Source organism: Sphaeramia orbicularis, chromosome 15, assembly GCF_902148855.1.
Source record: "Sphaeramia orbicularis chromosome 15, fSphaOr1.1, whole genome shotgun sequence".
Taxonomy (NCBI): Eukaryota; Metazoa; Chordata; class Actinopteri; order Kurtiformes; family Apogonidae; genus Sphaeramia; species Sphaeramia orbicularis.
The window spans coordinates 53,982,321-53,997,978 of NC_043971.1; the positions used below are offsets into that span (position 1 = coordinate 53,982,321).

Consider the following 15,658-nt stretch of genomic DNA (forward strand, 5'->3'; position numbering starts at 1 on the left):
TAAACACCAGATTTGGAATTTGGCAACACCAGGGAATTCAGGGTTAAAACTAGAGTGATTATGGACAGTGATTGACTTTCTGTGTGTGTGACAAAACAGAGGAGTTCAGATACTTTAATCAAGGTGAGAAGTCGACAGCTCTGTTAGCTCTGAGCAGACAGGGCTTTGGGATGCTTAGGGCACCATGGAGGAGTTAAGGCTCAAAGGTCAGAGGTCAGGGGCCAAGGTCTGCTTCAGAGGGATCACTGCACCTCTCTGGCATAAGGATTACAACAGAAGACAAAGGAAGTCTCATTCCAGAATAAAGGAGGCGAGTCCAACATAAAGGCTGAAGGCCTCTGTAGTGCATTTGGCTTCAGAGCATTGAGCAGCTCACTTTAAATGTTAATGTTCGTCTTTGTATCGACATCTTCACACTAATAAGCTTAAAAAAAACCTCTTAATCTCTCAGTGCTCAAAGAACACTGAATTAATCAACCACCATATTCAAAATACCACACGTAAGAACCATGTGATTTGGCCAAAATGTTAAAGATACAACATTTTACAGCAATAAGCATCAATAATGTACCAATAACAATAATGAAAAATGTCCAATCACTATTTCTTTCAAGTATAAATACTGATTTCAGGTCCAGAGTGAAGTTGAAGAAACTAAATGATGTGTATTTGTGGTATTAAGTAGTGTATATACCCAGAATAAAAAAAGCCAGAATGACAAGAACAGCATGAGATGTAAAATATCAAGACAGAAATGCCAGAAAAATATAACACAAGGAAAATGAAGTAAAAGACATAGGACCAAAATGCTGAGAAGTACAACAAAACAACAAAAAAGTTATAACGGCCAGATATATAAAATGCAAAAAGATGAAAATGAGGAACAAGAAAAAAACATCACAACACACAATACAACAACACAAAGAAGGTAAAATGTTGCTTTGAGCTGTTGAATGACAAAGACCAAACCTTAGGGAAGATGGAAAAGGTTTGTGGTTTTAAATGATGATAAAAGATGGTGCCCTGGTTAGGGTTTGATTTTTTTAATGTTAAGAAAATGTCACAAATTGAGATTACATCTGATGGTTATTGTTATGGCTCAGTACCAAACACGGTTTGCAGTTACAAGCCCCGTCACTGCCTGGGTTTGAAATAATCAGGGTCTAAAGCTTTGTTGACCCTCCCCCATTCTCTCTCCCTGACCTTACATCGGTGACTATGGGTGGTAAAAGCAGGCTGCTCAGACCACATACGAGGGCAGGCTTGTTAATACAGTCGTTTTCTGATAAACTCAATTCAGATCAGAAACCAAAGCCATATGTTAAGCTAGCTGTAAAAGGAGACATGTGGCAGTGAGCAGCTCTACTCAAGGTAAACCAACGTGACCCCTGGACACAAACAGTAAACACAATCACACTGCTCAAGATATTTACTACACTCTAAGTACTGGAGGCCATTGTTCAGTGGTGTGGTTTTGTTGTGAAGCTCTGCACTGATCTGCTGCGGTTTGGTCCACTTCACATTTTTGAACTCTGGAGGAATGCAGTCCTGTTTTCACCACAGCCACATGATCACACAAAATCACACATGGCCACAAATAATCACATTTTCACAGCAAGTGAGGAGGGGGAAGAAAAAAAAATGCAGCTTGGCCCAGAATACAGGCAGCAAACTCTTTCTCCACTACCTCCAGAAGAATACAGGAATGTTTTCCTGTGTGCTGCGTCTGTGGTGAAGCCATATGAATAATTCACAGCAAGGGGCTGGGTGTATTTAAAATGCAGATCAATACCATTAAGGACAACTGGAGCCACTAGAGACAGTGGCTTTGACCTTCCACTGAAGACACGGCATAGGAGAAAAACAACTGTTTGTCTGGCCAAACAGTCACAGACAGAGCCCACACACTGCCCACACCATTTACTGCTCTCTCTTCATGTGTGATGCACCAACAATGAAAATTTAGAAAGAAAGGGAATCATCCATTTGTGTGATGATCAGTCAGTGGGTTTCCATGAGACGAATTATTGCATTAGTTTGACTAAAACTGGACTTTCAAAAATATATGTAAACATTTTAGCTCGACTGAAATCAAAGTTTTAATAGTTGGACTAAGGGTACGTTTACACGGCAACACTCCGCAAAGATTTCTCCTTTGCGTTATAAAATCATTCCGCGTTAAGACGAAGCCGCTATGATAACGATCTGCGTTAACATGAGTCCGCGAGGACGGCTGAATACGCTGTAGTGGCCATGCCAGACCAGTAGCTGGCAATGTAGAGCTGTAGTGAAACAGTGGCGGTAAAACACGCGCCTGCGCACAAACGATTTCCGGTTTAGACAGCCTTTAAATGAGGAGAAGAAGAAGAAGAGGCGGACAACACTATTTACAAACAACAATGGCGAGTGGTCATACAAAGACGCAGGACTTCTGTGTCTGGACAGATGAGTTGAGCACAGTTAGCAGCACGTATGTTGTTCTGAAACCGGCCATTGTTGTTGTGGTTGTTCCTTCTTTTTCTGCAGCTTTATTGTGTCATAGAGGCTGGCAAACCAGCTTGGAGGCGCATTACCGCCACCAACTGGCCCGGAGTGGGTTAACTGGCGGTTCTTGGCTGCGCGCGCATGCGGTGACGTCATATTTTACCCCGGAATGTTACGATTCGCATTAACACGGAGCTGAAATTCGGAGCGTATCGATAACATTCCACCCTGGACCCTGGTATCAAAAGTTTCCGGATTCAGGCACTCTAGGCACCGTTTCCATGTTAACAGAAGGCTAATCCGCGATGAAATCTTCCTGGAGTCGACTGAATCCTATGCCGTGTAAACGGCCCCTAACACACCTCAGTAATACAACTGAGTGGATCCACTTATGCATGTTAACAGACCAGTCAGACTGGAACTGGACCAGATGTTCTGGACATGCATTAGAGCTCTGCACTAAATCCAGACCTGGAAGTAGGGGTGGGCGATATGGCAAAAATATCATATCATGATTTTTAAAAAAAATAAAACCACAATCTTGATTTTATCACAATTCTTTACATTGATCTTTAAGACTAATTTGCCAGTTTCTGAACAGTGCAACCAAACAATTTCCCCATGTCAGTGGTCCTCAACTGTTGGGCACTAGCAGAAGAGGGGGGGGGGGATGATGATCATGAAAAATCATGAACTCACTGGCTATAAGTACAAAGGAGAGCTGCAGAAGTTTTTACAGCTGGGCAGCTCATTTCCGCGGTGGTCAACTACTTTAAGCAGTCTTTTGAACCACTTGTTTTCAACTGTTTGGATAGGAATCACAGCTTTTTCCAGGTAAAAAGTCACTGCTTCCGTTACCTCTTTCCACCATTTGCTACTCTTCTAATAAAGAGCGCCTTTACTAAACACTTGTGTTACAGTTGTTCGCTTTTGTTTAATGCTACCTGTTGCCTGTGGCTGTGGTCTGGCTGGGCTTCTAGCAGTTTGGCTCTCAGCATACTGTTTGGATGCTGTCTCTTCAGGTGATTGAACAGGTTCGTAGTGTTGCCATCCAACGTACGAACCATATCTGTGCAAATTTTGCAAATTACGGTTGTTTGCACTTTGTCATTTGGGGAAAAGCCAAACCAATTCCATAAGATGGAAATAAGAGTGCTTTTTATGAAGCAACTCATCCGTTTCGCTGTCAGCCATGACTCCTGCTACACAATGTGAAATCCACATCATGTGGACCGGCGTGATGCGTCTGTGCATCAGCATATAAGTACATCCAGAGCCGCTGAATACTCTATGGCTCTGACTACATCATATTATAGACGATTCCATGATGTCCTTTGTCAGATCGTCGATACATTCTAATCCCTCACAATCTAATATCATCATATCGCACACCCCAACCTGGAAGTCCAACATTATGCATCTCATCTGCAAAAAAACAGCAGACAGAAAGTACACTATATACGAATGTGCACTGTTGTCCATTGTCATGCCACTAGCTTGCTATTGACTATTGTTGTGTCTGTGATGGCACAGGTTGACAAGTTAAAAAAGTGCATATCACCATCTACTGTAGCAGAAGCAGCATGATTTCAACAATAAATTGGTTACACTCCTGTGCATGTAGACTGGGATGAAGACAACAGAACAATTAAACAGCTTCAGTAAAGCTGTAGTTGTAGCTGGACTAAGCTGTGCATGTAAACATACTAAGTGTTAATTTACACGTAAAAATGACAAAACACATTCAGGCCAAGGACATTCAGCTTTGCTGTTCCTCATCATTATTGTAATTTGTTTTGTTGTGCTGGGCTGGATACTAGTGGGTGAAACAGAAGTGGATTTGAACTCTTATTCCATATCCCTCTCACAAAGTAGCGCTCAAAATGTACAGTTCCAATAGCAGAACCCTACCGATTAATTAGGCCGATTATAGCGTATCACCGATTAGGGCTGCACGATTTTGGCAAAATAAAAATCCCGATTTTTTCCTCTAAAAATTCGATTTTCGATTTTGATTTCGATTTTTGGGTAAAACTACAAAAGACAACAGAAGTCAGCATGTCGTTTTCGTGAGCAGCCCACAATGCTAGGCACTGCTCTGACCTCAAATCTGTGATGGTATCACGTGATGAACCCACAGAAGTTTATTTTTTCTTAATTAAATCTTTATTGAATGAAGTAGAGTATACAAACAATGTATACAACAAGAAAATAACATAAATTTGCCAGGGGGAATACACTATAATACAATGCCCAAATCAGAGCAAATACTTATGTTTTTTATACCTTTTTTTATACCTGCTTTTTTGTTTCCAGATTTATCTAACAGCTTTAAATAAAGTTCAACATCTTTCAAAAAATAAATAATATTTGGTTTTGTGTTACAGAACTTACATTTGTGAATGAAAAATTTAGCAAGTAAGAGGACTAAATTAATTACTTATATATACATATATACACACACACACACACATATATATATATAAATAAAAATGTCCTTTTTTTTTTTTCCTTTTTTTTTTGTTTTTTTTTCTGGGCATCTGGGCCCACAGAAGTGATACCAGTGTCAGTCAGTGACAGGCATCAGTCGTGCGTGCGTGGACCACGTTAATATGAGTGATTCACATGTGGTTCTATTTAAACTGGGGGATCCGTGCGTGGAACAGACCGACCCGGGACACACTGGAGGGATTCTATGTGTGGAGCTGGTGGATGTGTGTGGGCACAGGGCTGTGTGGGCTCCTCTGCTGAGGCTGATGACCCGGACCTGGATCGGAAGAAGACAGTACGGTACGGATCTGAGACAACGTAAGATGAATGATCCGCATACAGTTATATTTCAGTTGCGGGATCCATGCGTGAAGCCACGGCTTACACTGCTGTAAGTACTGCGGGCTCATGAACACATTTAAAGTCCGGTCATTACACGGACTTCTGTGACAGACCGCTGTCACTGATAGGAGGAGGAGCCTATGGTAGCCGGCAAGCGCGCGGCCCGCAGGCACGAGAGATGAAATCAATTTTATGATTTCCCTTTTTTAAAAATCGTCCAAATTTTAAAAATCCGATTTCGATTTAAAATCGATTAATCGTGCAGCCCTATCACCGATTAATCAGCTCGGTCAATATGTAACCAACGTACTAACTTTTTTGCTGCGCAGAGATTCTTCCGCTCTGCTCCTGTGTCTGTGCATGTTCACTTACACTTTGACAATCATGGACCGCTTTTATGAAATATTAACCCCCCCCACCCCTGTCCATGCAATTTCTGTGTACCTCACAATTTCATTTTGCAGGCGTGCCTGGGTATTAATACTGTATGTTAATTGTCATGTACATTTTAAAGAATGATTTACCAAACAATTTTTATGTCACTACTTATAAAATATAGACTCACACCTTTTCCCAAAAGTCTGCCCTCCCCAGCATAAAAACTACCACATCTACAACCTGTGGTTCTCCACAGGTCACATACTAGCCTGACATAAGACTACTAAACAGCGTTTTAAAGGCGTGTAAATTATCTTTGTGAGATAAACACAGATGCAACTGTTAATTCATATATCCACCATCATCTAATATAAGACTATTATATCCTGTGGATATCAATGTTCTTATTTCATATATCGGCCAATATATTGGTTATCACCCTTTTTTAGCCCCCAATATCGGTATCGGCCCCAAAAATCCCATATCAATCAGGCACAGATATTTCTATCAATCACTGTTTTTCCCCCAAGTGTGCGGACCAATTTTCAGTCCAGAGTGATGAAACCAGAAACTTATTAGAAGTATTAAATAAAAGACAAAACAAGACAAAAATAACCTAAGAAATGCAAAAGACAGGACAAAGAGAAAGCATGAAAAGACATAAGATGGAACAACACAAAAAAAGATGAAAATGCCATTAAGAGCAAGGCACAAAATGACAAAAAGCATGCAACATAATGTTATAAAGGACATATAACCTGACAAGACAAAAACAAAAACAACAAAAAACTGTGATATGTGGCGACAGCACCAAGTGAATTGCTTCGATTCTGAGGAGCATCGAAATCAGATCTCTGAGGTTGTAGTTTGTGTCATTGCTTTGGGAAAAACATCTGCATAAAACCTGAACTGATTTACGGTCCAGCTTCGCTTAATTTAATAGTCATTCATTTTACTGTTCCAAAAGGTAATGTAACTTATTTTTCTGACCTTTTCCAACCACTTCTCTGAAAGTATATGGTCTGAACTTCAATTCCACAATTTACTGAAGATATTGCACAGCCAATAGGCTGTAAATTCACAACTATTTTGATCTTATTAGAAACTTTTAATAATTTAAATAAATGACTAACTTCTTCAGAAGAGTCTGCATCCTTTAGAATTGTTCCTGACCATGGGAACTCTGCATAGAACCTATGTTCAATATAACCTATGTTCAATACAGGAATACAGAGCGTTTCTCCATTAAAAGGCCTACAAACAGCATCTAAGGCATTATGACATTATCCAAGCCAAACAGGTGTAAAACCAAAGTGGAAAGTTTCAAACAGTAACTAAACTACCTTTCCCAGATCTTCACCTACTCAGCAACTTCTTCTTGAACTTCTTTTTAAATCTGGTCTAGTTTTCCCATCTTTTGTACACAGATTTGATAATAGCGATGGTCAAACTTTATGTAAAAATTTAATCTTTTGTATTTTCTTCTGAAAACCTAAGGGAAACATCACACAACAACATTCGGTAGTTTTCATATTGTCTATACTGAATGGACATGTTAATGTACATCAAATCATGCAGCCTGGATTGTAAAACTGCTTTGCAAGGGAAAACATTAACACGTTGAAACATCAAACTAAAGAGCTAAAACAGACATCTGAGGGTAAACCATACTGCGACAAATAGATTTATAATGTTTGTGTAACAAAACTGCTTTGAAACGGTGTAAAAACTTTGAAACTGTGTAAAAATGCAGGGGAGCTGAAAACTACCTATTTGTAGGCCTATTCTCCTGTGTAATGCAATTTTGTTTTTGGTGTTACTGAAAAGTATTGTTTGGGGAGCGGGTATCAAAGTCAAACTATCACTGCTGAACAAAGCCGTCGTCCTGTGAAGGAATTATTGCACGCTTCAAATGACGCCTTTAGCTTTACATGCAGAGCTGACTGTAAAATCTGGTTTCATTTCACTTTGTTGAAGATTTACTGTAATGTTTTCAAGAGCCAAAATAAAAATCTCCTAAATAAACAAATTAAAACCACTTTAAACAGATTAGTGTGAGTGCTGCTGCCTCCACCTCCGTATGTGTCGTACAGTTACCAGACTACAGCTCGCCCACTGTTTAGCCTTCTTGCATTTACTTCCACAGACACATTTGAGTGATTTCTGGGTACAAGTCTGATCCCAGTCGTCTCCCCTGTAGCAGTTTCACCTTTGCCACACATCCAGGAAGAATGAAAACACAGGGAGGGAGAAAGATATAAAATGTCTCTAAAGGGATGGAGGGGGGAGAAGAATCGTCCCTCTGTGTGTTGGTTCTCAACTACCATTTACTGCCTTTATTTATCTGCTGTGCTGCAGCAGAGAGGCTGGACGTATGGAGGAGGAGGAGGAGACGGGTGGATTGCATGTTTTCCTGCCTGGCTCAGCCACTCTGTCTCCAGGCTGTTGGGGAGAGGGGGGAGGGGGGAGGGGGGAGGGGGGAGGAGGAGGAGGAGGCAGCTGAGGCAAACAGAGGAGAGCGCTGGAAATGTGAAACCTGATCTTCTTCCTTCCCCTCCTTCACCTCCATCCCTCCTCTTCCTCCACCGCTGCCACCTCGCAAGAGAGCCTCTGAGACTCCCCGAGTAATCTGATCCCCCCCCCGATCCCCCCACCTCCAAGACTCTCTCCAAGAGGGAAGAAAAGAAAGAAAATGGAGGGGAGGCAGAGAGAAAGAAAGGAAAGAGAGAGGGATGGAAAAGAGAGATTCCCGACCTTGTGCTCTCCAAGACTGGAAACACTCCCAGGAGAGAAAACTGAGACGTTGACCGAGCCGAGCAGTGGAGACAGAAACTGAAGAGGAGGCAAGAAAAGAAGAGAAGAGGGGGAGGAAAAGAAACAGAAGAGAAGAAGAGAATAAAGAAGAGAGTAAAGAAAAGACTGTGTAGGGCAGACTGCAGGCTACAGAAAGACTAGGAAGGACTGTCATACTATACTTTCATGTAGAATGAAACTAAATCTGTGGGCTGGACCTCTACAAGTCAAAGAGGAAAAACCATCAAGAAACAAGATGCAATACAAAAAATGTGCAAACAAAAAAATAACTGCAGAAAACAGAGCTGCAGTTTACAAATAATTTCAATGTCAACAATGTTATTTTCTTCACAAATCAATTCTCAATTAGTATCTGGATTATAAAGTGTCAGAAAACGGTGAGAAATATTGATCAGTGTTTTCCAAAGCTCAAGATGACATAGTTCAGTCAACGATAGATTACAGCTGCAATGACTGGTCAACTAGTTGACAGAGTCGACGGCAAAATTAGTCGATAACATGTTGTTAGTGCTGTCATGCATTTTTGTTTAAAGGGGTCATATTTCTCTAAAGCCACTTTTATTAGTCTGTGGTTCATTTCTTTGTGTATTTGGACCCTTATAGTTCATACCGTTTGAATTTGAACCCTCCAGCTGCCGCAAAACTATCTTTATATTCATTCTGGCAAAAATTGAATGGATTTCTACTACCCATTTCAATTCCTTCTTAATTTGTTACGTTTACAATTAGTTACGTCACGACATTTGCACATATAAGGTCAAGACTTTGACGAACATTTCTCTGAGTGCGCCATAATTGTTTGTCAGCAGCAGCAGTCGTTGCCCAAACTGAAAATATGTCCTAACTTCGAACCAATTACCTAAAATGTTCAGATGCTGGTTGTATTAACGAACTCAAGTGGCTGAATGGAACAGAGTACGCAGTCAACAACCCAGAAGGGGGTGGGGTTGTGCATTTAAAGGGCTAGTGCTCAATACAACCTTTTTCGTGTCATTACTCAAAAATAGGTTTGAAGATGGACCCGTGGAGATGACTTAATGAAGAATTCAGACCCAAGCAGAGCATTTACAGTTTATGTAGACGACAGGGAAATGTTTTAAAATGCATAATTCCATTTAAAAAAGCAAAATATCACTCCTTTAAGGAAAAATATGTATTTTGTTGCTGATTGCCACTCTTGAGTATTTAGTTGTTCAGCAAACTTTGCTAGGCACTGGAATTGTTCTGCACAAAAAGCATTTTTGATAAAGGAAAAAAGTATTTTTTGTTGAATATTGAATTGACTATTTAACAATATTTGCTGTGCATTCTAAGTGTTGTGCACCAAATGTTCTTGTTAAAGAACATGTATTTTATTTCTGCAATAAATATAAATGACAGCTTTTTTTTTGCATTTTAAATCTGACTAGTTGTTACAGCAGTCCATGACTAGTTGACTATTGAAATAGTCATTAGTTGCAGCCCTGTCCTATTGTCCTTGCCCCTCCCCATAAAAAATTGGACATTTATTAATTTTGTGCCTCATCAGTTCAAACTTTGCCTCTCCTTCATGGCATCCCTATGGATGCTTTTTAAAGGAACAATAGTTCTCTGTTCCGTCTCAACACTGAAAAGACGAGGGGAAATGTTCTTGTTCTCCATCTGATTATAAGCGGATTATCTCAGATTAGCACAATGACTAAAAACCGGGGATTTATTTAAATTATTCTGAAGGGAAAATATGTTGGCAGGATTATGTACTTGACAACAAATGCCATTTAACCTGTGAATTACAGAAGTCAGTAGCTGCTGGTTGGTGTATTTTGTTCTTAGGTTTTTAGCTCCATATTTCGTGTACAGATGAACAGACCTCATAGCTCGATGCTACACTCTACATGATGTTTTTGGAAAGTGTCCTTCTATGCAGTGTGTTGTGCAATGTCATGTGACTGCTGTGTTGCGTGCAGTCAAGCATGAGGAGTTGTGGGTGTGAACGTGGGCCTCCACAGACTCCAGCAGCATTAACTGGTGTTTTCCTGGGAACCAGTGCAATCCCAGTACAGATGTCAGGATGGGACTGGGACACACTGAACAGATGAAACGACAAGAGAATACATTAAAAATCAGAGCTGCTTGAGAACCCACCCTCACCTTTACAACCACCCCAAAATGACACAACACACAAATACAACAACAAATGTAAACCTGGTGACACTGACCAGAGGACAATGACTTGTGAGAAATGGCTTCACTCACATCAGCACTTTTCCAAACACCAACACAATTTATGAGCTGTTCATCTCCCCATTATTTTATTCATTCATGTATTGGGCAACACTTAAAAGCTCTGTTACAAACTTCCCAAAGTTCAAACTCTATGCTTTATTTGACCAGTAACCCAACAATTCAAAACCTCTAATATGCAATAATACTACAACCAAAGAAAAGCATGATAGCCTCATACTTGAAAAGTTTTTGCTTGCAAACATGCTGAGGCCAAATTAGTGCTCCATCTAATTTAACTATCCACTTTCCAGATTACCACCAGCAGCTATCAACAAAATCTGATACTTTTACAACTGATTTTTAACTTTTAACAAGTTTTGAAAAGTCACAATTCAGCATGTTTGCTGTGAAATGAATAAAATGCTTTGCTTAATAAGTATGATTGAAAATTCCAGTATGTTGAATATAAACGTAAAAATATGCGATTATAAAAGCATAACCTTTTGATAATATTACAGGGTTCTCACATTTTACAAATTCAACACAAATTCAAGAGCTAATAACATATTTCACACTATTCACATTTAGGCTAGTACATGAAGGGAATAGGACTAATTAAAATTATTTTCATATTCTCTTCCGTTAGGTTAATAAACTGTTGTATAGGGAATGGAATTGCAGTAATACAGATCCAAAACAATGACAACAAAAGCCTTCCCAGCATCTGAACCTTCCACTAACCTAAGGAAAACTGAGCTTGGCTCCATTTTTACCATTTTTCTTCAGTGCCATTGTCTAAATCTGACAGTCTACACTTTTTGTTTTGTAAATTTCAATACACATAAAATTTGTCAGGAATAAAAAGGTGACATGAGGGAAGTCAGAGGACCTTATACTTTTGTAAACACCATTAAAATGTGGATTTTTGGGATGAACACTGTGGCCAAATGATCATCTGTCAATCCTGAGGGAGAATCATGAACCACAAACAATCTTTTCACCTCTTATAAAATGTAGGCAAGTTACAACCAAACTACAAGAAGTTTTCCTCTAGTTTTCTCTGGTTTCGAGGGGGGGGGGGCGTTGTTGTGTCTGATGGCTTTTTGCTGTTGTATCCACCTAAAATCTCTTCACTGTTGTATCATTATGGACCAACATTACTACACTAGTCCACGTGCATGTATAAATTTATGATGAGTGACATTTTCATACAACTCTAAACCATCCATGGAAAACAGACTCACTAGACACAAGTTCAGAGGCCTGACCCAAAGCTGACACACTTGCAGTAATTCTTCATCATCAATTGTTCAAAGGCAACAAAACAATAAACTACAAGTTAATGTGGATTTAACACAAACACCTAAGTGTAGTCAGTAGGGGTGTGTATTGGCAAGAATCTGGCGATACGATACAAATCACAATACTAGGATCACAATACGATATATCACAATATATCATGATACTGTTAAAAAGGCAATTTTTTGTTTGTTTCTTTTTTTAAAATGATTATTTCCTGGAAGAACTGAATTATACCAGAAATATGCACGAATACTAAACACATTTTTATTTGATCCCAACAGGATCTAATGCTATATCACAAAATGTTCCTGTGTTAAACTTAAATTATGTTTTACAGACATTACAGTTTAAGATCCTGCTTAAATGTTCATATTCTATTAGTTTATAACTAACATCATAACATCATTTTTGTGCAATCCCAACAAAGGAACTAACATCTGCCTCTCAGACAGTAAAAAGTGCTTTTAGGATGATTCAAATAACCATTACTTAATAAAACAGTGTTAAATAATAATAAATAAGATATAAACAAGAAAGAAAACAAAAAACAAAAATGAACCTCCATCATATCAGCATTTGAATAAATACCTACAAATATCGATACAGTACTTTTTAATATCAATACAGTATTGCGAAATGAAATACCGCAATATATTGCAGAAACGATATTTTCTAACACCCCGAGTAGCCAGATGTTTAAAACATATATGCTATATACAGAGTGAAATAAAGTCGGTCAGCCAGTGATCTGCACTAGTGACATTAATACGAAAACTCATTGGTCAGTGAATCACAGCAACACTAATTACTCAATTACTGTTAATCAAAAGGCAATTTAAAGCAAATACTTGGTTTTGACATCACTGTCATTTATTTTTTTTCCAATGACGTCTTTAACAAATATGTAGGCACAAATCTGTCTGTCGTTATAGTCCAGCTGTCTCATACACCGTCAGTCTGCCTGTTATTTCTGTAACACAGATCCTGGCCTCTTCAGATGAATGTACAGCTGTCTGGCATATGGATAATGCTAGATTTTAATTTGGACCGCCCTCCCTTTAACAGGCTCCATCTCTCTCACTAGAGAAGTCATCTCACGCTCCATGCAATGAAAATACATTACGTACAAAGGCTTTCAAACGTACTGTTCATGTTTGTCGAAGAGCAGAAAGGTGTCACATTGCAGAAACAGACTGTCTTAGAGCTGCAACTAGTCGATTCACTGATTAATAGAGCAAAAGACCAAAAGGAATCTGCAGTGTTGCTGATCCTCAATGCATCATTCAAAAATGTTTTCCAAGGTTTCCAAGGGTATCGGGGACACCACTTTGACCTTCATTATAACGAAGTACGTGTTCAAAAAGACATCCACTGGGAACAAACTACAACATCTGGATCTCAGAAAAGTCATTTACTTAGTTTTGTTGCTCTATACAATTACAACAAAATAACAAAAAAAAATTTACTTTTACATAAACCCTAATTATATAGGCTAAAGCTGCTGAAATACGAATCTGAAATATTTTAGGGGTCTGTATTGTTGGAGTGCATCACCTTACACTGAGGAAAACTGCCAAGTTTAACAACTACACTGCACAAAGACGCATTTTAAAAATTATTTAGCAGACTCATCAATAATCTAAATGATTTCTTGCAGAACTCCATGTAGTCTCTGTCACTGCCCAATCAAAATGTCATTTCACTTCATTTCTTTGTAGCTGCAGGCATTATGCAGACCTTTTTTTTCCCATGTAGGTACAAACTATGAGCATTTTCCTTCTGCTTTTTTGGCTGAATTGCTGCTCACACAATACAGTGCAGACTATATTTTCACTGTTTTTTATTCAAAGCTTTGTTTTTTTTTTCAAAGCGCTGATGCCCACTCAAGCCAATATTATGTCAAAGTAACCCAATCAGGTTGAGTAAAGCTGATCAATCAGCCACAGGCCTGTCCATCACACCCCGAGGCTCCGTCTGTCCAGGAAATTCGACAAAGTGATCTGAACAATTTGGTTCCCAATCAGCCACATCCCCCAAAGCAGAGTCAGTGTAATGAGGAAAAAAACATTTGCTTTTTCAAACAGCTGCTGTCCTGAAAATATAATTGTCACAAGTCAGAATATCACATGAAAAAGAGAACTACAGAAGTAAAGGGAAAAGGTCAAAAAATGTTGATGACATTTTGATTCTGCACAAGCTAATTATAATAATTCTATAGTGTAAAAAATCACGACTGATCAAATATAAGATGTCTTTGTTTCAGTTTGTACCAATAAAGTGCAGTTTTTTCCTTGTCTTAAGGTGACTTTTCAGCTGAAAATACACAGTCACACATCTGGTTTACATGTCAATGCTGCAAGTATCCAGCTGCTCTTACACTAGTGGAAATAATTCCAAAAGGCCGATTCAACCAGTAAATGGCTGATTTATCCTCCACAAAAGGTCATTTTCTGCTTAAAATACACCCGGCTGTTTAACATTTTTAGACTATAAAGCACACAGTTACTCCTTAACCATAGTTCACATTTCCAAAAGGTTCATTTAACAAAGTCTTGCTTTTTTTTTTTCACCACTGAACACAAAAACAGAGCAAACAGTGTTAACTCTCATCAACAGCTCATTTCCAGGCTAAACCAACAGACTGGCTGAAAAATGTCTGTTTACGATTTCATTAAGACTAACACACATGTAAACAGCAAATGAAAACAGAGAAGAAAACACTCTTCGATGGGTTTAAAAGTCCACAGGCTAATGTGAAGCTACATAAAGTCAGTGACCGCTAACCTGAAGGCGAATGAACTAAAACAGACACCAAATGACTTCATACAGACACCAAAATGTACTAAACAACTTCAAACTAAATTTTAACTGTTTTGTTGGAATAATCTGTTCTATCTGTAAAGCAAACAACTGAGATTTCACGTCACTGTAATTACAGGCGAGCGACGTCAACTATGCAACAAAGTTAGCTAAAGAAGGAATGTGGCTAACGGGAGACAAACTGGAACTAAAGACGTTTACGGGGGAAAAGTAAGGACATCAATGTTTAAACGTACAACTATTTAATAGTGGTATTGAGTTGTACATGTTTTTTGTGGTTAAGTGGGAGTTTTCGTCGGGAGCAAAAGCAAAGTTTATTCCACGACAGCAGCCTGAGGGAGCCGTCTATCTTCTGGCGCCAACAAACACACATATGCACGCACACCAATCTGTACCAGAACTCAGGTTGTTTTGGTTCATTATTCCCATAACATACACACTTACTCAGCAATGCAAGTAATACACATACCCTACTCTAATAGCATAAAACACATCAAATATTTATTTAGCTCAGCAAATCTCAGCAAACGTATAACAGAGATCGTGTTTGCTGCAGCGCATAGACCGAGCCCAAAAGTGGGGCTCGGAGCCGCAGGTCAGGACTGAACTTTGAGATGACGATAAAGCTGCCTTACCTTTTGAACTGTCCTCTAATTTATCCAGCGGATAGCGTTCTTCTTTCGATGCTAATTCATTATAGTAGTTGAGGTCCACATTCCCATCAGAAAAACGTACCGAAATGGTAAATATTCCTTTTTGAAGCAGAGACAGCAGCCCAGTGTTGGTGTCCGGTGTCCGCTCCGTCTGTCTGAGGAGCACACCG

General features: G+C 39.2%; 1 protein-coding gene across 2 annotated transcripts in view; it reads right to left on the reverse strand.

Annotated features, from left to right (window-relative positions):
• Nucleotides 1-15,658, reverse strand: part of bmpr1aa (bone morphogenetic protein receptor, type IAa) — an 81,513-nt gene extending 65,855 nt beyond the window's left edge. The window contains exon 1 of one of the 2 annotated variants that reach the window (XM_030155662.1): nucleotides 15,480-15,658. The gene's annotated coding sequence lies outside the window, so the exon portion shown is untranslated. Of the gene's footprint in view, nucleotides 1-15,470 lie in introns of both variants that reach the window. The other variant, XM_030155661.1, reaches the window with a different exon arrangement.